This window comes from Lycium barbarum, chromosome 11 (genome assembly GCF_019175385.1).
Source record: "Lycium barbarum isolate Lr01 chromosome 11, ASM1917538v2, whole genome shotgun sequence".
Lineage (NCBI taxonomy): Eukaryota > Viridiplantae > Streptophyta > Magnoliopsida > Solanales > Solanaceae > Lycium > Lycium barbarum.
In genome coordinates, this window is record NC_083347.1 from 63,826,932 (window position 1) to 63,853,251 (window position 26,320).

The window sequence follows — 26,320 nt, forward strand, 5'->3', positions numbered from 1 at the left end:
ATATATATATATATATATATATATATATATATATATATATATATATATATTTATATATACCATACCCGGCCCTCTACTGAGGGACTCGGTGAACAATGCAGTGAAACTGTGCACGAAAACATACCCGGCCAGGGACTCGGTGAAAGATACATTAACAGTTTGCACGAGCAGAGTAGTGAGCAACCATATGCAAACTAAGTCATATCTGAGACTCAATAGAATAATCAAAATGAACTATCATTTGAAAATCAAGACAATAGTCATGTCAAGTACCCTACGAATGTCACTATGGACGGCTGGAATCACAGACACGTATCAAGACAATATAAAATAGCTTATGGAAATCAAGAACAGTAACCATCCTAGTGTCTCTAAGAATAGGAGCTTATACATTCATCGTTTCTTCGTTTTATGTAAATCATGCCAAAAGAAAGAAGGAATAGCTTTACATACCTTTGGCGCTTAACCCGTGACTTGATATGTATACGCTGTCCAAAGTATCTCAACCTCTATTAAGATGTCAAGACTATGGTTAAGCTACGGAAAGGCGTAAAACGTACTTCAATGTTAGTAGTTTATTTCTAGACAATTGGGCGGCATTTCCCCTATATTATTCATTTCCCTCACATTCAAACCAACTATGAAACGACCAAATCAACATCAACAACCACACGTCCAAGTACTATATCAAGACTAGCTAGATCAAGATTCAAGAATACCCCGAGACAGCCCGCACCATTCCAAATCAGCCCACACATTACAACATTCAATAATAGTCAACATAACGACTACGACATATTCAAATTACTCCTAATAATCTATAGCCACAACACTTCATCGAAAAGACCCAATAATAGTCCAACAATTACAACAACACAATGCATAATCTTAACTACACTTAGTCCTCCAATTCAACAAGAACAACAACACAACCAGATCGTTCTCAATACAATACAACTATAACCTTAAATATCAAATTCATTCACTTTCATCATATAATCAATGACAACAATAACGACAACATTAATCAAAATTAATCCACCATTATTAGATTAGAACAGCCCCAACACGGCCCAAACAGAGCCTTAACACTAACATATACAATTCCTTGCATCCAATTCCACTTAACACAAATTAATCTCTCCATTCCAACATCATTAACTCTAATTTCATGACAAAAGAAGAAATCTTACCTCACATTTAATTAGGACAGATCCTACAATAACTTGCACCATTTGCACCACTTCATCTTCTTCAACTTAAATTCTAACCTTGCTGCTCCTTTAAATGCTTAGAACACCTTAGGAATTTAATTCTCTTGCTATCAAAGCTTGGGTTGATCAAGGGCTGCCATGGCCGTGAGCTGCCATGGCTGTTGTAGTTTCTATTCCTTTCTCCAATTCAACTTGAAGATTATCAATTTAATTGTGAAGAGGAGGGCTGGCCATGAGCTGTTCAAGAGCTGCCATGGCTAAGCTATAAATTTGCTTTCAAGAAAATGAGAGGATGAAGTGTGATTCATTAGTCATCAAATGCACTATATATGCAGCCCCTCCATTGGACACCTGTCCCACTATAGCACCTTAATTAGTTTAATTGATAATAAATTCCCACTTAATAATCTAATCATGGTTAATTAATCCCTAATTCTCACTAATTTTTCTACACTAATTGTAATTAATAAGCAAATCGGGCACTATTAAAATCGGGGATTAAAATTCCTTGTTTCATATCCCAAAAATAATCTTGTCCTTGAACTTATGTCGATTAGCTTACGAATAATCCAACGTACCAAAAATACGGGATATAACATCCTTCCCCCCTTTAGAACATTCGTCCTCGAATGTTAAACTAGTCCCATAGGGTCTTATAAAATTTTCGGGGGAGTCTTCTTTATTGCTATAACATGTGGTCTCATCTACCAATCATTGTAGTCAAGTGGGGAAATTTAAATTACTTGCAGGCATAGGGAACAAGTAGGGGTACTTATTCTTCATCTCGTCTTCGGCTTCCCAGGTCATCTCTTCTCATTATTATTTCGCCACAATACTTTGACGGAAGCCACATCCTTCGTACGCAACTTTCTCACTTGCCGATCAAGTATAGCTATAGGGTTCTCCTCGTAAGACAACTCCTCCGTTACCTGGACATCATCAACGGGGAATACTTTAGAAGGGTCACCAATACATTTGCGAAGCATTGACACATGAAAGACTGGATGTACCGCTTCCAAATCAGACGGTAGGTCCAATTCATAGGCAACCTTGCCTACCCTACGAATAATCTGATAAGGCCCAATGTACCTCGGGCTAAGCTTCCCTTTCTTGCCGAATCTCATTACACCCTTCATGGGCGACACCTTCAAGAATACCCAATCACCAATCTGAAACTCTAAGTGTCGACGTCGATTATCTGCATATAACTTCTGTCGACTCTGGGCTGCTAATAGCCTCTCCTGAATAAGATTCACTTTATCATCAGCTTGCTGAATCATGTTTGGGCCTATTAATTTAGTCTCACCAACATCAAACCAACCAATAGGTGACCTGCACTTCCACCCATACAAGGCCTCGTACGATGCCATCTGGATACTAGAATGGTAGCTATTATTATAAGCAAACTCGATAAGTGGCAAATGATCGTCCCAGTGTTATAGCCCGTATTTTGTGCGTTCGGATAATTCGAGATAGTCGTGATAAGTTGGGGGCAAGACCATTTTAAAAAATTATTTTAATGTACAAGTTGTTATGAATATTATTAGTATGGAAATATTGAGAAAGGCTAAGGGTAAAAAGGGAAATTCACAAAGAGGTTCATGGTAATATTGTGGAAGGCTAGCGGAAAAATGGGGATTTCACAAAAACAACATTCAAGAAAATTCTTGAAAAAGGCCACTTTGGCCGTGTACCATAGATGGGGGACCCACCCATGACCATGTGCCCATATTTTATTTGAGGGATTTAATTATAAATATAGATAAGTGGTGGAGAAAATAATAAGACATAATATTCCCTCACAAGTTCATGAAACTTCAAGAAGAAGAAAAATGGAGAAGCATTCGGCCACCATGACCAAAATTGAAGCCATGGAAATTGATCAAGAAAAATTATTTTCTTCTAGCTTTTCTACTAATTGGAAGGTCCTCTTTAACGTGGAGTGATTGTTGGAGTAAGTAAAGCAATTGTTGTGCAAGTTGTGAACCTAGCCGAGCAAGAAGAGATAAGTGGAGAAAGGTATGTGTTTAATCTTCTTTTACACGTGTTATGGGTGATTTGTACATGTTGTAGTGTGTAGAAATGAATGAAAATCATGAATTTGGTGTGTTGGGGTGTTGGCCATGTACATGATATGTTGTAGGAATGATGAACTTATTTTTATTTAGTATTTGATTGTTGTAGTTGTGAATTCCATGATGTGAAATAAGGATTTAATGGTTTGAAGTGAAGTTGTAATCATTTGTGGATTATGGAAGAAGCTAATGTGATATTAGTATGGTTCCTTATAATTATAATAATAGAGTTGCTAATGTGTAGGTTGTAAATATAACTCATAAATTTGGAAGTGAGACAGGTGTTTGGAATATTGAAAGTTGGGTTGTTGTGTTTGAATTTGAAAGAATGAAATGTGTCGTTATTATTCTTATTGAATTTGGAAGGTTTCAGACGAAGTAATATGTTGATTGGGTTGTTTGGAAAATTATGAGAATTGTTTGAAGTATTCTTGAACCATGTTAGGATGATTTTGGATTACTTGGATGTGAGATCATTGATTGACTATATGTGATTGAATTGAATATGAGTGAAATGTCGTGGAATTTTGTGACGAGGGTTGTAATGTTAGAATATATTTGGATTGATTGTTGAAGTTGTTAGTAAGGTTGCTGGTATTGTTGTTGATAATTTGGCCGAGTTGAATTCTCGGATTTGTTGTTGATGATTTGGCCGAGTTGAATTCTCGGGGTTGTTGTATTTACAGGGGAAATGCTGCCGAATTTTCGGCAGATTATAAGTGAATTTATTTGAGAAACTAAGGAAAGTGTGACGACGAATCTAATGATTGTGTAACCTCTTTTGAATGTAGAGTAGCAAGTTGGACAAGTAAGCGTAGCTAATAGGCCGTGGAGCTGGTATGTAAGGCTTACCCTTTCTTTCTTTTGGCATGATCCTTATGAAACGAACATATGACGTATATGTGTGATTCCAAAGCAACTCCTATTCTTAGAGCCACTAGGATGGCTAATATTCTTGACCTCCATGAGCCATTTCATATGGTTGTGATACGGATCCATGATTTCCAAAGTTCTATTGGATATGTTTCCGAGTTTGTCTCTGATTCTTATTTGCCTATCGATATGAATATACGTAGTATGGTTGAGTTTGTTGCGTGATTGGATAACGAGCCAAGTATAAGAGTTCATGTCCTTAAAATGGTTCTGTAAGTATTAATGTTTCTAACTTTTGCATATAGTCTTGGATCGGCCCGAAGGTTCCTCGGCAGTAATACAATATATTTATGAATCGGGCTACACGTTCCGCAGCAATACACTGTATGATGTTCTATGAGTATGCATGCATGAATCTGTTATATGTATATATGATATATGATGTCGGTATATTGATTTGATCCATAACGATATTCGAAAGGTACCTAACATGGTAGTGGCTTTAATTTTCCAAAAATGGCTTCTGAAACGCCTGTAGAAGGTTTTGTACTTCAAACGCTCATAACTCTCTTATACTAAGTCGGATTGACCCGAAACTTGTTTCTGAGCTTTCAGGTGCTGGTAAGTATACTTGTCTATCGAGTCTTGATTTGTGTGCATATGGTCTCACACTACTCTGTTCGTGCAAGCCTCAGTATGTCCTTCACTGAGCCCGGGCCAGGATACGTTCTCGTGCGCACTCCACTGCATTGTTCACCGCGTCCCTCTCACTTGCGGGACGGGGCACGTTATATGTATATGTATATGATGATATGATGGCACGGGGATGGCGGCCAGGATGGCATATGATGACTCCATTCACCGCGTCCCGCAATAGAGGGCCGGGGTTATATGCATATATTATCATGACATTGGCATATATGATTTCATTCACTGCGTCCCTCAATGGAGGGCCGGGGTACGTTATATGCAAATATGATACATGATGATTACATACATGGTTTGGTTCACCGCGTCCCTCACTAGAGGGTCGGGGCACGTTATATGCATACATGATATATGACTTACCGCGCCCCTCACTGGAGGGCCGGGGCACGTTATATGCATATGTGATATATGATTCTGACATGCATGATCCGTGTTTGAAAAGTAAGCTCTTTTGGAACTCTGGATGATTCACTTATTTTCTGTATTTCTTCTGACATACGACATCTGCATACATGATTTGTGTCTAGAAGGTAAACATTTTGGTATTTTGGATAGTGTACTTACTCTGGTACTGGTTGTTTCGGTTATGGTTCTGCCTTCTGTATTTCATGCCTTACATACTCAGTACATTTTCCGTACTGACCCCTTTTCTTTGGGGGCTGCGTTTCATGCCACGCAGGTACACCCAGATGAGTAAAGCACGTTGCTAGAAGATGCTTCAACTGGATTGGCAAGCTCCATTTGCCCTGGGGTGTTGCCGGGTCGGAGTATTATGCTATGATGTTTCGTTCGAAGTTAGAGACTTTGCAGACAGACTCATGGGTATTGGTTGTCAGTTCTGTAAGCGGCTCCATCAGCCGATGTGTCATTTTGTGTTATGATAAAGGTTCTATATGATTACAGATTTTGTTTGATTTGGAAGCAACGAAAAAGAATATTTCTGAAAGTTGTGCTATGCATTTCATCTTTATTTGATTTAAAAAGTCCAAAAGATTATGTATGTAATAAGAGTCCGCGGGTTTGCTCGGCTCCAAATATGGGGTCGGGTGCCCATCACACCCTAGTAAGGTTAGGGTGTGACACCCAGCTACCTCTGAAGTCAATAATACAGGCCCGCAACATATCTTCTAGCGTTTGAATAGTACGCTCGGCCTGTTCGTCAGTCTGAGGGTGAAATGTTGTGCTAAGACTCACCTGTGTCCCCAATCCCTTTTGGAATGGACCTCCAGAATTTAGCTGTAAACTAAGCTCCTCTGTCTGAGATAATAGATATGGGAACCCCGTGAAGTCTCACTATCTCCTTGATATATAACCTCGCATAGTCCTCAGCTGAATAAGTAGTTCTGACTGGAAGAAAATGGGCTGATTTTGTCAGCCTATCCACAATAAACCATATAGAGTCATACTTCCGTGGAGTGCGAGGTAAGCCTGTAATGAAATCCATATTAATTGCTTCCCATTTCCAAACTGGGATCTCTATCTCTTGTAATAACCCACCAGGCTTCTGATGCTCGAACTTAACCTGTTGGCAATTCGGGCACTGAGTAACAAATTCCGCTATGTCCCTTTTCATGATATCCCACCAATATAAACATATGAGGTCATGATACATCTTCGTTGACCCCGGATGAACAGAATAACGGGCATAGTGTGCCTCTCCCATAACCTGTTGCCATAGGCCTGCAACCTCAGGTATACATAATCTGCCTCCATATCGTAGCACTCTGTCAGGTGTAACCTCGAATGGGGTCTTCTCCTTTTGAAGAGTTGTATCTCTATACTGTGCCAGAACAGGGTCCTCATACGTGTGTCTCTTTACCTCTTCTATGATAGAGGATTCAAAAACTTCTCGAACAGAAACTCCACCATCTCCAGCATCAGCCAAACGGATTCCAAGATTAGCTAGCCAATAAATCTCACGAACTATCTCCTTCCTTTCCGGTTGCACGTCCGTCAAACTACCCATCGATTTACGGCTAAGTGCATCTGCTACAACGTTTGCTTTCCCTGGATGGTATAGGATATCAACTCATAATCCTTTAGCAACTCTAGCCACCTTCTCTGCCGTAAATTCATCTCCTTCTGCTTAAAGATATATTGGAGACTCTTATGATCCGTATAAATGTCAACATGCACGCCATATAAATAATGCCTCCATATCTTCAATGCATTAATTACCACTACTAACTCCAGATCATGAGTAGGATAATTCCTTTCGTGCTTTCTGAGCTGCCGGGAGGCATAGGCTATAACCCTGCCATACTGCATCAATACACAACCTAGTCTAACCCTTGAAGCATCACAATAAATAACATAACCATCTGATCCCTGAGGAAGAGTTAGAACTGGAGCCGTAGTCAACTTATCCTTCAACAACTGGAAGCTTTGCTCACAAGCATCGGTCCACTGGAACTTAGCTGCCTTCTGAGTTAGCCTTGTTAAAGGCGTTGAAATCGAGGCAAACTTCTCTACGAATCTCCTGTAATATCCTGCTAGCCCCAGAAAACTGCGTACCTCAATAGGTGTCATAGGTCTAGGCCAAGTCTTTACAGCCTCAATCTTCTGTGTATATACCCGAATGCCATCAGCTCCAATAATATGCCCCAAGAATACTACTGAAGTCAACCAGAATTCACATTTATTGAACTTAGCATACAACTTCTGGTGCTGGAGCACCCTAAGTACCGTCCTCAAATGGTCTGCATGCTCCTCTTCTGATCGTGAATAGACCAGAATATCATCGATAAATACAATCACAAACATATGTAGGAATGGCTTGAACACTCGGTTCATTAGATCCATAAATACTGCTGGAGCATTGGTCAGCCCAAAAGACATCACTCTAAACTCATAATGCCCGTATCGGGTCCTGAATGCAGTCTTCGGAATATCTGCCTCCTTCACCCGCACCTGATGATAGACTGATCGTAAGTCTATCTTCGAAAAGCATTTAGCACCCTGCAATTGGTCAAATAAATCATCAATTCTGGGGAGGGGATATGTATTCTTTATTGTTACTTTATTCAGTTGCCTATAATCAATACACATCCGCAGCGACCCATCCTTCTTTCTCACAAACAGTACCGGTGCTCCCTAAGGTGACATGCTGGGCCTGATGATGCCCTTTTCTAACAAGTCTCTCAGTTGCTCCTTTAACTCCTTCAATTCTGCAGATGCCATTCTGTAAGGAGGAATAGATATGGGGAAGAGTCGGTACTTCTTCTTTCAAGTCATGCACCCGAACCAGATTATAAATATAACCCTTTCTAACCATCTTCCTTGCCTTGAGGTATGAAATAAACTTACCCCTCGGCGATGCCGTATTCCCTATCCACTCTATAATTGGCTCTCCTGGGAACTGAAATCGAACTATCTTTTCTCTACAATCAACGTTAGCATAACAAGAAGCTAACCAATCCATACCCATAATAACATCAAACTCAGTCATGTCTAACTCTATCAGATCTGCCACGGTATGACGGCTATATATAACCACCGAACAATCTCTATATACTTGTTTTGCTATAACAGAATCTCCTACCGGTGTAGCTACCTCAAATGGTTCTATCAACTCAGGTTCTATTCCGATTCTACCAGCAACAAAGAGAGATATACATGATAAGGTGGAACCTGGATCTATCAATGCATATACGTCCCGAAAGAAAATCGATAATATACCTGTAACCACATTCGGTGACGCCTCCTGATCCTGTCTACTAGCCAAAGCATATATGCGGTTCGAAGGACCGCTAGAATTGGGAGCTCTGCCATAAGGCGTATAGCCACAGAAGAAGATGAACCAGCAACCGACCCAGTAGACTGAGCCACACCACCTGGACCACCTCCATACGGACACTCCCTCATAACATGGCCTTGACGGCCGCAAGAAAATCAAGCACCTGTAGCAAGACGGCATTCCCCAGGATGGAGCCTACCACACCGAGAACATCGAGGCAAAGGTGGCCTCGACTGACTCGAACCCCTGTTCATCTGTGAACCTGAAGCCCTGGAGCTCTGACCATCTCCTGAATACCCTGTGCTATCAAGTCTCCTACCTGTGAACTGTGGGGGTGCACTCCGTGCTGGCTGGGAAGAATATCTACTATACTGCTGAGGCTGCCTACCTCGAAACTCACCAGGATACCAGCCGATCAAACCCTCTTATGCTGGCCTCTGTCATAATCTCTATCTGGCTGACGTCCCCTGTGCCGATCCTCTACCCCCTGTGCATATGCCTATACCCGAGCAATATGCATACCTGGCTGAAGAGCCACTGCCATACAACCATCAATCAAATAACGATCCAGCCCCATCACATAACGATGCACTCTATCAGCCATATAAGCTACAATAGTAGGCGCATATCTAGCCAACGAATCAAACTCAAGACTATAATCTCGAACGCTCCTGCCACTCTGCCTCAGATGTAAGAATTTATCAACTCTGGCTCGCCTCATCTCTGGAGGAAGAAAGTGGCCAAGGAAGGCCTCCACAAACTCATCCCATACCGCTAGAGGAGCACCCTCACCCCTAGATAACTCCCAGGACACATACCAATTAACAACTACATCCCGCAACCGATACGAAGCCAACTCAACAGACTCGGTCTCAGAAGCCCTAATTATCCTCAATGTACGCTGCATCTGCCAAATAAACTCATGCGGATCATCCTCGGGCTTTGACCCAAAAAACTCTGGAGGATTGCAACTTAAGAAGTCACGAGCCCTCAAACTATCATGTTTATCCGCATGGTCAACTCCTAGTCCATGCCTGCGAGCCTGCCCTGCTACTAATCTGGTCAGCAGCTAAACTGCATCTCTCATGGCCCTATCCTCCGCCCCTGGCTTAGGAGCAGGAGGCTCAGGTACTGGAGCCTCGGGAGCTGGCGGTGGAGCCGCCCCTTGATCTGGAGCTGCTGCTGCTCTGAGTTCCTCTGGAGGTGGCGGTGTTGATACAAGCCGAGTTGCCTCAAAGACACTTAAAGGACCGTCTCGTGGAGCCAAAGTTTGGATGATAGCATGGAGAGGACGGATGGGAGATGGAAGAATATTAAAGTGGCCAACGAGCAAGGGAGGCTAGCCAATTCAAGATTTCCATCTCCACAAGACTATCCAAACAAGGCTCTTACTTCATTAAGGGTATAATTGTAATAATGTAGTGTCTTCTATTAGTTAGTTAGTATAAATAGCTAGTCTTTCATTTCATTAGGGGACTTTTGACATTTGGATGAATTATGAAAATACATGAGTGATTTTGAGAGTTGTCTCTAGAGAGAGAAACTTGGGAGAGAGGCCATGGATGGCTCTTGTTGAATCTTTGATTGTGAGAGGATTGGTTGCTTGGGAATTCAATTCCCTTGAGGTCATCCTAAGAGGTTGGTGCTTGTTAATGTTAATTAATTGAGGTCTTTAGGTTTGATACACCTTTAGGTTGCTTTTAATCCCATTTTTCTTGTGTCAATCTATCTATCCTATACTTTCCTTGTCATTTTATTGCTTCCGCGTATCCGTTATTGTATCAATTGGTATCAGAGCTTAGTCTAGATTTGTTCCACCAAATCTAATCTTGGGTTTTGATTCAACAAAAAAAAAAAAAAAATCCGAAATTCAAAAAAAAAAAAAAAAAAAAAAACGAATTTTCTTGTTGATTTTGTTGAATCTATTGTTAGATTAGAGTTTCTTAGTGTTTCTAGAGTCTAAATCTTCAATTTCGAATCTATTTGGAGTTAGGGTTTGTGTTTCACCATTGTTGAGCTTCAAAACTTCAAGAACTTGAAAGTGGGTCTTGTTGAAGAAGGTGAAGTTGAAGGTTCAAACCTATTGGGCTTTGTTCTCTACATTAAAGAGAACTTAAATTCGAAATTTGAGTCAATTTGGAGTTGATTTGAGGGTAGTTGAATTTTTGAAGTGTTCTTGTGTTCTTGAAGACCTTCAAATCTTCATAAGAAAGAAGACTCTCCAAAGGGCCATTTGATCCAAAAGTTCAAATAAAGTTGTGAAAACGTGTTTGTGAGTCCAACAACACAAACAAATCAGAAATACTTAGTCTAAATTTCTGATTTTTGCAAAAAAAAAAAAAAAAAAAAGGGGAATCGAATTGGCCCATATGCGACACTAAATGCGAGTCGCATGTTGTGACAGAAAGTTGGCAAAGTTGGCAGCCTCATATGCGAGACGCATCTCACCATCGCATGTCGAACATGCGAGTCGCACATGTTGTCGCATCCTGTGACAGAGAGTTGACACCTTGGTTGCATCATCTGCGAAACGCAAATCGCCCTCGCATGTTGCATATGCGAGTCGCATGTGATACACAGGCGTAGCATGTTGCGCATTTCAGGTTTTTTCAACTTTAATTCTCTTTGATTTCATTTCTCAAAAACAAAAATTTCTTGATCCTTAGTTGATGGTATTGTGTCTCTAAGGATAGGGAACAAAAAAAAAATTCCGTTATTTCAAATTGATACCTTAGATCAATTGGGGGCTCCCGGTTGTGTTTTCAAGTTATCACCTACCCGGGCCCGAAAATTTAGTTATTTTCCCGATTTTTGCACTCCATTTTCTTGTGTCTCTCAACTAGTAGCCATTTAGTAGTTGTTCCTACTTTTGTTTGCTAGTTCTTATGTCCGCATTTCTTTTGTGCCAATTCTTTCGTGTTTTTTTCTTCGTTTTACTTCGTTGTTAATTTCTTGGCTCAAGTGCGTTTGTTTTTGTTGAGTCGTCCTCGTTCTTCTTGAGTCTACAAGAATCCATTCCGATCTCGAGTAGTAATTGTGCACCTTGCAAGCAACTGAATCCAATCGAGAATTAACATCGGCTAATCCAATTGCAAGTAAAAGGCAAAAGTGTGTGAGCTCATTCGAGTGGTGCTAGCCAAGCACAAAAGAGTGTACACACGAGTGTGGTGAGGTTTCTTTACTACTAACGTGTTTGCTGAGTATTCTTTGCAGGTACTACTCCATGGATAGAAGATGTCACTCAATGCTAGTGAGGGTATTGAAAGAGGAGAGGATTCATCTTGAAATTGATGACTACTTTAGTGAATGCTATGTTACTCCTCGTCTTGCGGTTGGGTTGGGGTTATCTATAGTGAAAAGGGCAAAGCAAAAGGGAAGGTTAACTAATGTGGCATATGTACCTTTCTCTCATGGGGAATACTATGAGAAAGTGTGTTGCGAAATACTCCCTATGGACAATTGTGACGTGTGCTTTGGGTTTGCTTGGTTTGAAGACCATGGGATTGCGGATGAACAAAATTGGCATAAGTATGTTGTGAATGAACGGGGGACACCTCTATTTCCAAACATACTTCATAGAACGAATCCAAGGATAAAAGTGAAAGAGCCCAATGTGAGTTGGCCTACCTTATGTATGAGCGCTAGTGGTGAAGAGTTTTATGAATTGGAACTCATGATGGATGAAATCTTTGCTAGCTACAACTACTCACGACTAAGGAAGATGGACTTAGCCGTTCAAACTTTTGACTCAAAGCTTGTCAAATATTGGGAGTACGTGAAATATTGTGGAAGACAAGTGAGGAGTCCCATCAAAACTTGGGAGGACATGAAAAGGATATTGAGAAGCCAATATCCCAAGCCACATGTGATAAGAAATGAATCTTTGAGGGGTACCTCTTTTGAGAGAACCCCATGTTTAAAGGCAAGGACGGCGGCCCCAACCATTCCTTCCATTGGTCAAAGGAGCTTACGTGAACATCTAGGTAAGGTCACTTATCCTTATACTCCTACATCTTTGTGTGATTTTAATGTCAAGTCAAGCATGAAAGTTAGTTTACCTTGCGTTAAGCCTAATGCTCCCTTGCCGTGTATTGGTAATGCCATTGTTGAAAGTGTCCTCACACTAGTTGATCCTATTGATGACCGAATTGTTCGTTCTTGTAAGGTCGGTTTGTGTTCACCTAGTGTTGACATTTGTGCTTTGAATGATAGTGCATTATCGAATGAAGGCGCTCAAACACTAGTTGATCCTTTAGATGACAAAATTGATTCTTCTTGCAAGATCGATTTGTGTCCACCTAGTGTTGGCACTTGTGAATTGATTGGTAGTACAATGTCATGTGGTCATCATGTTAGTAATTCTTGCGAGTTTGACATACTACCAACTCGTGCTGAAACTTGTATTGATCAACTTGCTTGTAATGATAATTCACTACTTGAGGATCTTTGTGATGTGTTTAATGTACCTCTAGTTAGTGATAATGATGAAATAGCCGGTCAATTGAAAGAATGTGACATCTCACCCTTGTTTGTTTCATGTCAAAATGAGTCTCTTGATCGTACTTTAGTGTCACGTGATAAGACTCCAATTTGTAGTGGTGATGTGTGTCATGTAGATAGTCATGTGAGCGAAAATGCATTGAAAGATGACATTGGTTCTTTTGAGAGTGAAATGACATGCTTTGACTCCTCATTGTTCATGGATTACTCTCTTGTAAAGGATAATGTTTTATTTGAGAATGACATGACTGTTGAGAGTGAAATACCTAGTGGGATGTTTGGTAATGTTGAACGTTTAGTTTCCTTTGGAGGCTATAATGTGATATGTAACCCACTATGGGATGAAGACACTCTTTCCCATGATGGAGATCTTCCTTTGAGGAATTGTGATCCATTTGTGGGGAAGGAAAGTGTTACAAAGGAAGGTAGTTCTTGTATAGAAATTGCAAATTCTTCCTTTCATGTTCAACTTCATAGTACCCCTTGGATAATCTTGTCCTTGAACCGCATGGTGAGATTACATTGGGGAGTGATATTGATGAGAAAGTTATTTTACGTGATACCTTTCTTTATTACTTGTTTGCATATGATGACATTCTTGAGCATATAGGGAGTGTATCTTACGTGGGAGAAGGCTCTTATGATCTAGCCAATGGTGTTCTTGACCACACTAGATGGATGTTCGTCCCCTTTGATCCGGGCGACACCTTGTGTGATTTGAGAGCACTATCTTGGGGGAGTCTTTGTTTGAAAAAGGAAGGTGATTCTTGTTTACAAATTGCTACTTCTTCCTTGTGTGTTCAAACTCCTAGTAGCAAGCTAGATTTTGTTCTTGAACCTAATAGTGAGGCTACATTTGTGGACACCATAGACGAAGTCATTTTAAGTGACACCTTTCTTTACTATTTATTTGCATATGATGACATTCATGTTATTGTTGAGAGTTCATTTGATGTTGGGCGGGGCCCTATTGAGGTGCTTAGTTGTTGCCTTGCCCGTGATATGTGGGTATCTTTTCCTTTTGACCCCGGTGAAATCTTCACTTTGTGTGAATGGTATTTTTTTGCAATTGAGGATTATTTGTGTTTTATGCCAACTTGGTTTCTTGAAATCATTGGTTCTCTGAGAATATCCTCATTTCCTGATCTTTGGGATAGCCAAGTTCTTAGTACTCTACTTAAGAGCTTATTTTGCTTGAAAATGGTTGATACTTGGCTATATCAAAAAATTTGTGCTTATTTGGCATGGTGGTAGGTTGGTCCACCTTAACACTAACCCTCATCCTTTGAGGACTTGGTTTTTGTTTGTCTCCTTTATGGTTTTGCAAGGTATAGATTCGAGGACGAATCCTTTTCAAGAAGAGGAGAATGATACAAGCCGAGTTGCCTCAAGGACACTTAAAGGACCGTCTCGTGGAGCCAAAGTTTGGATGATAGCATGGAGAGGACGGATGGGAGATGGAAGAATATTAAAGTGGCCAACGAGCAAGGGAGGCTAGCCAATTCAAGATTTCCATCTCCACAAGACTAGCCAAACAAGGCCCTTACTTCATTAAGGGTATAATTGTAATAATGTAGTGTCTTCTATTAGTTAGTTAGTATAAATAGCTAGTCTTTCATTTCATTAGGGGACTTTTGACATTTGGATGAATTATGAAAATACATGAGTGATTTTGAGAGTTGTCTCTAGAGAGTGAAACTTGTGAGAGAGGCCATGGATGGCTCTTGTTGAATCTTTGATTGTGAGAGGATTGGTTGCTTGGGAATTCAATTCCCTTGAGGTCATCCTAAGAGGTTGGTGCTTGTTAATGTTAATTAATTGAGGTCTTTAGGTTTGATACACCTTTAGGTTGCTTTTAATCCCATTTTCTTGTGTCAATCTATCTATCCTTTACTTTCCTTGTCATTTTATTGCTTCCGCGTATCCGTTATTGTATCAGGTGTAGCAGAACTTGCCGACTGAAGTACAATCTCAGGCATAGACTGGGCACGGGCCCTAGTAACTATCCGAGTCTGACTAGTATCTCCTGCAACCGATTTGCCCTTCTGGGCAGCTGTCGCTTTCTTTGAAGGCATAGCTGTAAACACAATAATTTGTTGGGGAGAGATCATCCTGATAATATAGCTCTATCGCACGATCTAGAGTAGGAAGGAAAGATAACATCCTAAATGTCCTGTAGCTTGCTGTTTATGGATGTGGTGCACAACACACCGATAAACAAGACTCTACTAAACACTGTCTGTAGACACTCCGAGAATGAACTGCTCTGATACCACTTTTGTCACGACCCAACCCCATGGGCCGTGACTAGTGCCCGAGCTGGACACTCGTAAACATACCTGTTAGATATAATAGACTGAAACTAAGGACAATATGGAAACTTGCGAAAACAAGACATTATCTCAGAATGCTATATATCATAATAAGCCCATCTCCTGAGGAGTCACAGCGAACCAAAAGATAACACAATACGCAAGCCGACAAGGCTGCCACTACGTACAGGAACATCCCCAAAATAAGTCATATTGACACAGCTGAAAAACACCTATATACGACCCACACACATGTCTACAGACCTCTAAGAGTATCAATAGTGAAATATGACGGGACAGGGCCCCGCCGTACCCCTGGATAAGCATAAGTCTACATCAAAAGATCTGTACCAAAATAAGTTAGGCTCCAGAACAATGGAGCTCTCCAAACAGCTGAGTAGAAATCCTAGGCTGGAGGATCACCAAATCGAGTATCTGTACCTGCGAGCATCAAACGCAGCCCCCCAAAGAAAGGGGGTCAGTACTAGATATGTACTGAGTATATAAAGCATGAAATACAATAAAGAGGATCATGACTGAAATAGAGATGACAAGAGACAAGTATGACAATCAAGAAATCACTGTACTTATGCCTTATGAAATGAAAATCATGCATAGGTATATCATATACCATATCCGGCCCATTATGGACTCGGTGAATAAAGTCGTATACATGTATACCATGCCCGTTCCATCAGGGGTCTCGGTGCCATCATCACATCATCATATCATCATATCATCATCATCATATATATATATATATACCATACCCAGCCCTCTACTAAGGGACTCGGTGAATAATGCAGTGAAACTGTGCACGAAAACATACCCGGCCCGGGACTCGGTGAAAGATACATTAACAGTTTGCACGAGCAGAGTAGTGAGCAACCATATGCAAACTAAGTCATATCTGAGACTCAATAGAATAATCAAAATGAACTATCATTTGAAAATCAAGACAATAGTCATGTCAAGTACCCTACGAATGTCACTATGGATTATATCAAAATAGGACGACTGGAATCACAGACACATATCAAGACAATATAAAATAGCTTATGGAAATCAAGAACAGTAACCATCCTAGTGTCTCTAAGAATAGGAGCTTATACATTCATCGTTTGTTCGTTTTATGTAAATCATGCCAAAAGAAAGAAGGAATAGCAGACATACCTTTGGCGCTTAACCCGTGACTTGATATGTATACGCTGTCCAAAGTATCTCAACCTATATTAAGATGTCAAGACTATGGTTAAGCTACGGAAAGGCGTAAAACGTACTTCAACGTTAGTAGTTTATTTCTAGACAATTGGGCGGCATTTCCCCTATATTATTCATTTCCCTCACATTCAAGCCAACTATGATATGACCAAATAAACATCAACAACCACACGTCCAAGTACTATATCAAGACTAGCCAGAACAAGATTCAAGAATACCCCGAGACAGCCCGAACCATTCCAAATCAGCCCACACATTACAACATTCGATAATAGTCAACATAACGACTACGACATATTCAAATTACTCCCAATAATCTATACCCACAGCACTTCATCGAAATGACCCAATAATAGTCCAACAATTACAACAACACAATGCATAATCTTAACTACACTTAGTCCTCCAATTCAACAAGAACAACAACACAACCAGATCGTTCTCAATACAATACAACTATAACCTTTAAATATCAAATTCCTTCACTTTCATCATATAATAAATGACAACAATAACGACAACATTAATCAAAATTAATCCACCATTATTAGATTAGAACAGCCCTAACATGGCCCAAACAGAACCTTAACACTAACATATACAATTCCTTGCATCCAATTCCACTTAACACAAATTAATCTCTCCATTCCAACATCATTAACTCCAATTTCATGACAAAGAAGAAATCTTACCTCAAATTTAATTGGACAGATCCTACAATAACTTGCACCATTTGCACCACTTCATCTTCTTCAACTTAAATTCTAACCTTGCTGCTCCTTTAAATGCTTAGAACACCTTAGGAATTTAATTCTTTTGCTATCAAAGCTTGGGTTGATCAAGGGCTGCCATGGCCGTGAGCTGCCATGGCTGTTGTAGTTTCTATTCCTTTCTCCAATTCAACTTGAAGATTATCAATTTAATTGTGAAGAGGAGGGCTGGTCGTGAGCTATTCAAGAACTGCCATGGCTAAGCTATAAATTTGCTTTCAAGAAAATGAGAGGATGAAGTGTGATTCATTAGTCATCAAATGCACTATATATGCAGCCCCTCCATTAGACACGTGTGCCACTATAGCATGGACCAATCAGATTTGGTCATGTTATAGTGGGGTCCATTCAGCACCTTAATTAGTTTAATTGATAATAAATCCCCACTTAATAATCTAAACATGGTTAATTAATCCCTAATTCTCACTAATTTTTCTACACTAATTGTAATTAATAAGCAAATCGGGAACTAATTAATATCGGGGATTAAAAGTCCTTGTTTCATATCCCAAAAATAATCTTGTCCTTGAACTTATTTCGATTAGATTACGAATAATCCAACGTACCAAAAATACGGGATATAACAGTCACTATGGATCCTAGTGTGGTAATTTCCTTGCCATTCGGGAGGAAGAGTGGCCACTACCGGGTTCGCTACCCGGAGTACGATTTATGCCTAGCTATTCGGGAGGAAGGATAGCCACCGAGAATTGCATATTCCGGTGTGGTGAGCTGTGACTAGGGAACCTCTATGGTCATCTCTTCGATTTGCTTGATTCTTAGGCCTGTATTGGCATGTGTGGTATTCTTACTTTCTCATGGAATTATTGTTGTTAATTATGATCAATTGAAAGGCATATTTGAAGTTGTACCTTGACAAGAGGCCTTATAATCAATTTTGATAATTGTTATTGAGATACACAAACTGAATAACTATTCTTACATTGGTTTCACATGATTTTCAGGACTAGTTTCTTTATGTATTTGTCACGACCCAACCGGAGGGCCATGACGGGCACCCGGTACTAACCCACCGGGTACCTTTTATCGTACTCTCATATGTGCATGGCTACTCATAATTTACATACATCAATAGTGCTAATCTTGTTGGGAAACAACACATTTATATCATCATCAATAACAATGTCCATATCCATATACACAAGCCGACGAGGCTATCAAAATGATATATAAAATATGTGCCGATAAGGCTGCAAGACATCTAACCATACACAACTGTCTACGAGCCTCTAAGAAGAGTAGGTAACAACATATAGGCGGGACAGGACCCAGCCATGCCCATATGTATGTACACAAAAGAATAATACCCAAAAGCTGTAGTTCCGGATGAAATAGAGCTCCTCTATGTAGTCCCTGAATAAGAAATCTATGGATCGAGCCTGTCTCCCTATCCACCTGTGGGCATGACGCAGTATCCACAAACAAAAGAACGTCAGTACGAATAATGTACTAAGTATGTAAAGCATAATCAACATCATAGTAGAAGCATCAGAGACAACACAAGAAATAGCATAAGATATAGCATAAGATAGGAGAATCAGGAGGTAATAGAGTCATTTGTACCTCTAGTGGCCTTCATCATATCTACATAGTTGTCTTTCATAGGGACCTTCCATTTCTAATGCTTACTCATGTTCATACATACATATATATTTGTATTCGTATACATATTCATACTCGTATCCATATCATACCCGACCATGAAGGTTCGGTGTTTCGCATACCCGGCCATGACAAGGCTCGGTGATTATACATACCTGGCCCTACCAAGGATCAGTGTTATCCGTACCCAACTGCAGTGGTGTGAGCGCGATAGGTATCTTACCTAGCCATGTAAGCTCGGTGTTACATACTAGGCTTACATACTTAGACACGTATACATAAAAGTTCATAAGTATCATCAACATCGTTGCTATCATCATTCTCGTTACATCTATCCTTAAAGGATCAACTATCATATAAATGTGGTACTAGTATCGTGAAAATATTGAGAATCATGAGCTTCGGTAATCTTAGAGATAGGGTCATTTAGAAGACATTATGGAACTCATGAAAGGATATACATAGCAAAGGAACCATGCCTTAATGAAAGAAGGGTTAGCCTTACATACCTCTTTGTCTTCTTAACTACTTAACGTTCACCGTCGTAGCTTGAACGATCTACATTAGAAGGATTCGTACCATGGTTAACCTTTAATGACACTCTTAAATTCAAACTAGAATAATTCATGATCTAATGAGAATTGGGTAACATTTCCCCTATTTCGTCAACTTCCACCATATTACAAAACAACTCCCAAACTTCCGTAATACACCCACAATATCATAATCACATAATCACATTCCACTAAGCCTTCAAAATTCATCCTTATGTTCAACTTATACCAACAACTTCACACCCATTTTAGCACATTTTCATACAATGCTTCCTCATCACCATTACTACCTTCCATAACAAGATTATATCCATATTATACTAAGAATCATGAATCAAGTTAGCTTACTACTCAAAAACATCATAAAAGTTACATTTAACCCTCATTTTCTATTTTCTTCTTCAACCCAAGTTCTTAAACAACCAAGCATTCATGATAATATGAAATAAGCATGAAAACTAACCTTTTATCCCTTGGGCTAGCTTTGGAGCAGCAATCAACTTAGGTGAAAACCCTAGCTTCAATATTCAAGAGTCTCTTGTAGTCTACTAACCCTAGGAAGCCTTCTAACACATGAACACTTTGATTCTTCCCTCTTGATCTTTGTTTTCTCTAGGATTGGGGTGGAATAAGCTTGGAGATGGGTTTAGAGCTCTTAAGACTTGTGTAAGATGAAAAAATGAAATAAATGAGCAAAGGCTATCTATTTATACAAAAACATAAAATCTGCCCAATGGACTTTATATGGACCACTTATACTGTCCGTATTAGTGGACCGTATAACACCACTATGGAAAAGTCCCTTTTTGTAATGGGTCAATTTATACGGACCGTATAAGTGGTTGTATAACTCCCAGTTGTACGAAACTTTCTCTCGTCAATTCGTTTGAATTCTAATCCTCGTGGAACCTTCTTGGCACATACATAATACTTCATTAACCATACAATAGGCCCTATTTCAGGCCCTTAAGATATTCTAAATAACCATTAGCTCAATTATAGCGAAAACCTTTCCAAACGCGGCTTATATTTCACTTCCCTCAACAAACTAAATTTCACATATTCGTATGACTTCAAAATCTTATGGCATGCTCTTTAAGCAATCTAATACTCTCCTTAATCTCATAAGAACTTCATTTCATCTTAAGCTCGCATTGGTCTACTTTCAAGGCAACAAGTCCGAAAATTTTGAGGTGTAACATTCTCTCTCCCCCCCCCCCCCCCCCGCCTTAGGAACATTCGTCCTCGAATGTTAGGTCCTTGGGGATTCTATAAAAATTTCGCTAGAGTTTCCCATATAATATGGCACTACCATCCTGCGCAGCAACCCAAAATACATCCCCTCGCAGGGCTACAACAACAATAACAGTGGCCACACACGACCGGGAAAACATCAAGGAACACACTACATACCTGAGGATAATTGCGTCTCTGCCTGGGTCTCCTCTGCGGGTAAAAATAGATGCGGGTACCTGAACTTCATGTCCTCTTCGGCTTAGTCATTTCCTCTTTATTATTATTTCTCCATAAAACTTTTACTGAAGCTACTTCTTTGGTTTTGAGTTTCCGTACTTGCCTATCTAAAATGGCAATGGGGACTTCTTCATAAGACATTTGTTTGGTAACTTGGAAATCATCTATTGGTAAAATTCTAGAAGGATCTCCAATTAACTTACGAAGCATCGATACATGGAAAACTAGGTGAATTGACTCCAAATCAGGAGGCAGATCTAATTCATAAGCGACTCGGCCTACATTGTGTACAATCTCATAAGGTCCAATATACCGAGGGCTAAGCTTGCCCTTCTTGCCAAATCTCATGACACCCTTCATTGGCGACACCTTAAAAAATACCCAATCTTTCACTTGGAACTCCAAGTCTCTTCGACGATTATCTGCATAGGATTTTTGGCGACTCTGAGCTGTTAATAATCGATCATGTATAAGCTTGACTTTCTCTATAGTTTGCTGGACCAAATCTGGCCCTATAAATTTGGTCTCTCCTACTTCAAACCACCTAATTGGGGATCTGCACTTTCGCTCATATAAAGCCTCATACGGTGCCATTTGGATGCTAGAATGATAACCATTGTCATAAGAAAATTCAATAAGTGGTAAGTGATCATCCCAATTACCTCCAAAATCCAATATACATGCCCGTAGCATATCCTCGAGGGTCTGAATGGTACATTCGGCTTGTCCATCAGTTTGCGGGTGAAATGCCGTGCTAAGACTCCCCTGAGTCCCCAAACCTTCTTGGAAAGATTTCCAAAAATTGGCTGTAAATTGAGTCCCCCTATCGAAGATAATAGACACGGGAACACCGTGAAGTCGCACTATCTCTTTAACATAAAGCTTTGCATAATCTTCTGCCACATATGTAGTTCTGACCGGTAAGAAATGAGCTGACTTCGTGAGTCTATCCACAATAACCCATATAGAATCATACTTACGTCAATAACGGGGTAAGCCTGTAATGAAGTCCATGTTAATTACTTCCCATTTCCAAGTTGGATTTTCTATAGCTTGCAACAATCCGCCCGACTTTTGGTGCTCAATTTTCACTTGCTGACAGTTGGGACATTGAGCCACAATTTCCGCTATATCTTTCTTCATCCCATTCCTCCAATATATAGATTTAAGATCATGATACATCTTCATTGCTCCGGGGTCAACGGAATAACGGGAACAATGGGCTTCTCTCAATATTTGGTTGTGTAATCCTGCAACATCAGGAACACATAACCTGCCTCAACATCGGAGAACTCCATCTCTACAAATCTCAAAATGATGACTTCTCCTTCTGAGGGAGTGTATTTCTGTAGTGACTTAGCATGGGATCTTCGTATTGTCGCTCCTTTAATTCTACTACTAGCGACGAGCCTGCTAAGTTTTGAATGATAGCTCCCATACTACCTGAGTCCACTACTAGAACTCCTAGGCTAGCTTATTGCTGGAGCTCACGAGCTATCTCTCTTTTCTCTAGCTGAACATCCAGTAAACTTCCCATGGATCTACGGCTAAGAGCATCAGCCACGACATTTGCCTTCCCGGGATGATATAGGATGTTAACATCTTAGTCTTTCAACAATTCCAACCACCGCTGTTGCCGTAAATTCAATTCTTTCTGCTTGAAAATATACTGAAGGCTCTTATGATCTGTATAAATATCAACGTGGACGCCGTACAAATAATGTCTCCACATTTTCAATGCATGAATCACTGCAGCCAATTCAAGATCATGGGTCGAATAATTTTTCTCATATTTCCGTAACTGTCTTGAAGAATACGCAATCACTTTACCATATTGCATTAACACACAGCCTAACCCAACTCCTGAAGCATCACAATAGACAACATAACCTTCCAATCCCTCTGGAAGTGTCAAGACTAGGGCAGAAGTTAATCTATCCTTTAGCTCTTAAAAACTAAGTTCACAAGCATCTGTCCATTGAAATTTAGCTGATTTCTGGGTCAGCTTCAGGAAGAACTCTAAGAACGATACGCAAATGATCCGCATGTTCTGCCTCGGACCTAGAATATACCAGGATATCGTCGATAAACACAATCACAAATAAATCTAGGAAGGGCCTGAACACATTGTTCATCAAATCCATAAATACTGCTGGTGCATTAGTTAGGCCAAACGACATTACCCGAAACTTGAAATGGCCGTATCTAGTTCTGAAGATTGTCTTGGGAATATCTTCCTCCCTAACTCGCACTTGATGATACCCAGATCTCAAATCTATTTTGAAAACCATTTGGAACTTTGTAATTGATCAAATAAGTCATCAATCATTGGGAGTGGATATTTGTTCTTGATCGTCACTTTATTCAGTTGTCGATAGTCAATGCACATTCAAAAGGAGCCATCTTTCTTTCACACAAACAACACGGGTGCTCCCCACGGGGAAGAACTAGGCCTAATAAAACCTTTTTCAAGTAGGTCCTTCAATTGCTCCTTCAACTCTTTCAGCTCTGCGGGAGCCATCCTACAGGGAGGAATAGATATGGGCTTTGTATCCGGTAGCACATCTATAGCGAAATCAATCTCTCGCTTTGGAGGGAGGCCTGAAAGCTCTTCCGGGAATACATTCAGGAACTCACTCACCACGAGGACATACTGAAGAGTTGGCGACTCAGCTTCTACATCTTGGACCCGAACTAGATGGTAAATACAACCTTTTGTGATCATTTTCCTTGCCTTTAGATACGAAATAAACCTACCTTTCGGGGATGCAGTATTTTCCTTCCATTCTAAAACTGGTTCTCCCGGAAACTGAAAGCGAACCATTTTCATTCTACAATCAACATTGGCATAGTACGAAGCCAACCAATCCATGCCCATGATAACATCAAAGTCCACCATTTTTAACTCATGTAAATCAACCATACACGATGGTCACAAATCACAACTACACAATTCTTATATACATGGCTAGCTATTACCGGTTCACCAACGGGTGTAGATACCTCAAAAGGTTTGATCGACTCTGGTTTGACCCCAAACCGATCCGCAATATATGGAGTAACATATGACAATGTGGAGCCTGGATCTATCAAAGCATATATATCATGAGAAAATACCTATAATATACCTGTGACGACATCGGGGGAAGACTCAAGATCCTGGTGTCCCGCCAAAGCATAAATGCGGTGCTGAGGACCGCTAGAACTGGGAGCTCTCCCTTTACCCCTACCATGGTTGACTGGCGTATGTGAGCCTAGCCCTATAGTGCGTATAAATGATGAAGACCCGGTTGCTGATCCAGAAGGCTAGGTCCTACCCCTACCACCAATCGAGGGGCAATCACGCATGATATGGCCTGGCCGACTGCATGCATAGCAAACCTCTGAACCTAGCCGACACTAACCCCAATGTAACTACCTGCACTGGGAACATGGCACGGGTGGCCATGCCTGACCCGAATCACCCCTGAACTGAGAACCTGAAGCCCTAAAACTCTGACTCGGCCCGGAATAAGTAGATCTATCATATCTCTGGCCTGTAAACCGTGGAGGCACACTAGTCATAGAATGGCCTGAATGCCTAGAGAACTGCTGTGTTTTGCCGCCTCTAAACTCACTTGTCAGGCCCGAAGATCTAGCCCTCTTGCTATACCCTCTATCATGCTCACGCTCACTCCTTTGTTGTTGTTGGTTTTCCTCCAAATTTGGGCATGGGCTTGAATGCGTGAATTATCCATGTTGTCCAGAAGGGACGCAGTCAGGCACCTATCCATTAAATCTGACCCTAGGCCTCTCACAAATCGGTGTACTCGGTCACCCATATCCGCTACCATGGCCGGAGCATACCTAGCTAAAGAATTGAAGCGGAGACTATACTGTAAGGCACTCATACTTCCTTGCCTAAGATTCAGAAGCTTATCGGCTCTAGCTCACCGAACTTCTGGCTGCAAGTAATGTCAGAGGAAGGCATCCACAAATTCTTGTCATACCGGGGGAGGCGCATTGACTCCCCGTGAAGCCATCCAAATTGTATACCAATGAACCACGACATCCCGGAGTCTATAGGATGCTAACTCTACCGATTCAATGGTTGAAGCATGTATTAATCGGAGTGTTCTTAACATCCAATCAATAATGTTTTGAGGGTCCTCATCCGGCTTTTACCCGAAGAATTGCGGAGGGTTCAAGCTAATAAAATCACGGGCCCTTGCACTAACAGCCAAGTCACCTTGAACTGTACCTTGCCACTGAGTCTGTGCGGCAACCAACTTAGTAAGTAAATGAATGGCCCTTTTAACATCATGGCCTGAAGCATCCGGTGGAGGAGCTGGGGGTGCTGGAGCTGGGCAGAGGCTCCCGCATGCTCCTCAGAAATAGGCATTGAGTGGGAGGACTGGGAATGAGCTGCAGTCTGGGACTCACCCTCCTCTACAACCGTTGGCGGTGCTCTTTCAGCCCGCTTTTCTGCCCCTGCCTTGCCCTTTTGGGCTGCCATAGCCTTTCGCTATACAAGTATTTCTAAAATACATAATACACGGTTAAGGAAAATGAAATCCTTATATCATGGCTCTATCGCACGATCTTATGAAGAAAGAAGGTCATTCATTCCTAAAATGCCCGCAGCCTTCTGTTTATAAGTGTGACGCGTAACACACCCTTAAATAGGACTCTACTGAACACGGCTCGTAGACACACCCTAGGACAGGACTGCTCTGATACCACTCTTATCACGACCCAACCGGAGGGCCATGACGGGCACCCGGTACTAACCCATCCGGGCACCTCTTATCATACTCTCATATTCACATCTAGGCGAGCCACATGGCTACTCATAATTTACATACGTCAATAGTGCTAATCTCGTTGGGCAACAACACATTTATATCATCATCAATAATAATGCCCATATCCATATACACAAGCCGACGAGGCTATCAAAATGATATACAAAATATGCGCCGATAAGGCTGTAAGATATCTAACCATACACAATTGTCTACGAGCCTTTAAGAAGAGTAGGTTACATATAGGCGGGACAGGACCCCCCCCCCCCCCCATGCCCATATGTATGTACACAAAAGAATAATACCCAAAAGCTGTAGCTCCGGATGAAATAGAGCTCCTCTATGTAGTCCCTGAATAAGAAATTTATGGATCGAGCCTGTCTCCCTATCCACCTGCGGGCATGACGCAACGTCCACAAGAATATGGACGTCAGTTAGAATAATGTACTGAGTATGTAAAGCATAATCAACATCATA